General features: G+C 53.6%; 2 non-coding genes across 2 annotated transcripts; both read right to left on the reverse strand.

Moving 5' to 3' along the window:
* Window positions 1-213: 213 nt before the first annotated feature.
* On the reverse strand, window positions 214-367 carry LOC145748145 (5.8S ribosomal RNA). Its single transcript, XR_014282775.1, has one exon. It is a non-coding gene; the product is annotated as a 5.8S ribosomal RNA (ribosomal RNA).
* Window positions 368-612: 245 nt separating this feature from the next.
* On the reverse strand, window positions 613-2,422 carry LOC145747162 (small subunit ribosomal RNA). Its single transcript, XR_014281906.1, has one exon. It is a non-coding gene; the product is annotated as a small subunit ribosomal RNA (ribosomal RNA).
* Window positions 2,423-2,500: the final 78 nt, after the last annotated feature.

A 2,500-nucleotide genomic window follows, 5' to 3' on the forward strand; every position in this document is an offset into this window, starting at 1 on the left:
CGTCGAGGCCCCCAGCTCGAGGTCGACAGCGCCGTCGTTGCGACTCGGGCGGCAAGCGGACGCGGCGCGGCTCGCCGGCCGCCACGCATCGCTGACGCGAGCCCGAATACCAAAACTTTCCACCTTCAACCGAGCGGCGATTGCCCGTCGCCGGGCATACGCACGCGAGCCGAGCCGTCGCGGAGCCGATCCCGCCGGCCGTTGTCGTTTCTGCGACCCTGAGACGGACGCGGTCCCGGGATGAACCCGAGGCCGCAATACGCGTTCAGATCGTCAATGCTCAATGTGTTCTGCAATTCACATTAAATCACGCAGCTTGCTGCGTCCTTCATCGACTCGCGAGCCGAGTGGTCCACCGCCAAGAGCCATCGTTTGTTTGTTTGCTTTTCGCTCTTCGATTCCTAACCTCGATTCGCCATCCGGCTGAAAAAATCGCGTGACGCCGAGCGGGTCGCGGTCGCAACAAATAGTGCGACAAGCCCGCGCACCGCATGAAGCCTTCGGGCACTCGACGCCGACAAAACAAGTTCCTGATCGCGGGGCGGCGGACGCGCCGAGGCACGTCGCCGTCCCGGTGTTTGCTCTTTCGCTCTTCGATTTTTTTTCTCGCGCTAATGATCCTTCCGCAGGTTCACCTACGGAAACCTTGTTACGACTTTTACTTCCTCTAAGTAATCAAGTTAGATCGTCTTTTCGGGCCAAGACCCAACCGTCGCCAGTCGAGCCCGGGCCCAATCGGAGGACCTCACTAAACCATTCAATCGGTAGTAGCGACGGGCGGTGTGTACAAAGGGCAGGGACGTAATCAACGCGAGCTAATGACTCGCGCTTACTGGGAATTCCTCGTTCAAGCGAAATAATTTCAATTCTCTATCCCTAGCACGACCGGGGTTCATCGGGTTACCCAGACCTTTCGGCCAAGGCGAACACACGTTGATCCGGTCAGTGTAGCGCGCGTGCGGCCCCGAACATCTAAGGGCATCACAGACCTGTTATTGCTCAATCTCGTGTGGCTAAACGCCACTAGTCCCTCTAAGAAGTTAAACGCCGGCCGGGAAGGCCGCGTAACTATTTAGCAAGCCAGAGTCTCGTTCGTTATCGGAATTAACCAGACAAATCGCTCCACCAACTAAGAACGGCCATGCACCACCACCCACAGAATCATGAAAGAGCTCTCAATCTGTCAATCCTCGCTGTGTCCGGGCCGGGTGAGATTTCCCGTGTTGAGTCAAATTAAGCCGCAGGCTCCACTCCTGGTGGTGCCCTTCCGTCAATTCCTTTAAGTTTCAGCTTTGCAACCATACTTCCCCCGGAACCCAAAGACTTTGGTTTCCCGCAAGCTGCCGGAGAGGTCGTCAAAATAACGCCCCCCGATCGCTAGTTGGCATCGTTTATAGTCAGAACTAGGACGGTATCTGATCGTCTTCGAACCTCTGACTTTCGCTCTTGATTAAAGAAAACATTCTTGGCAAATGCTTTCGCAGTCGTTCGTCTTGCGCCGATCCAAGAATTTCACCTCTAACGGCACAGTACGAATGCCCCCGTCCGTCCCTCTTAATCATTACCTCGCGCTCCGAAAACCAACAAAAAAGAACCGAGGTCCTATTTCATTATTCCATGCAACACTATCCAGGCGAAGCGCCTGCTTTGAACACTCTAATTTTTTCAAGGTAAACGTCCCGGCCGCCGCCGACACTCAGTCAAGAGCACCGACGGAAAACCGGAGGTAAAGCCAGAACGAACAGTGCACGCCTTGCGACGGACCGAACGCCTGCGCCCAAAATCCAACTACGAGCTTTTTAACCGCAACAACTTAAATATACACTTTTGGAGCTGGAATTACCGCGGCTGCTGGCACCAGACTTGCCCTCCAATGGATACTCGTTAAAATTTTTACAGTGTACTCATTCCAATTACAGGGCCTCGTTAGAGTCCTGTATCGTTATTTTTCGTCACTACCTCCCCGCGTCGGGAATGGGTAATTTGCGCGCCTGCTGCCTTCCTTGGATGTGGTAGCCGTTTCTCAGGCTCCCTCTCCGGAATCGAACCCTGATTCCCCGTTACCCGTAAGAACCTCGGTAGGCAGATACCGTACCGACGAAAGTTGATAGGGCAGACACTTGAATGATCCGTCGCCGGTGCAAGACCGTGCGATCAGCAAAGTTATCCCGAGTCGCCAACAAGACGAGCCGAAGCCCGGCAGGTTTTTGATATGATAAAGGCGCGCCTCCCGCAAGGTCGGCGCTTTTTGCATGTATTAGCTCTAGAATTACCACAGTTATCCAAGTAAAATTTACGATCAAATGAATCACGACTGATTTAATGAGCCATTCGCAGTTTTACCGTACGCAAGTTCGTACTGAGACATGCATGGCTTAATCTTTGAGACAAGCATATGACTACTGGCAGGATCAACCAGGTAACTATCGGCCGACAAAATACGCGAACGGAGTCTTTCGCTTTCCCCGTCGCGGTATCGCACTGTATTACTCAATCACTA

Source organism: Corella eumyota, chromosome 3, assembly GCF_963082875.1.
Source record: "Corella eumyota chromosome 3, kaCorEumy4.1, whole genome shotgun sequence".
Taxonomy (NCBI): Eukaryota; Metazoa; Chordata; class Ascidiacea; order Phlebobranchia; family Corellidae; genus Corella; species Corella eumyota.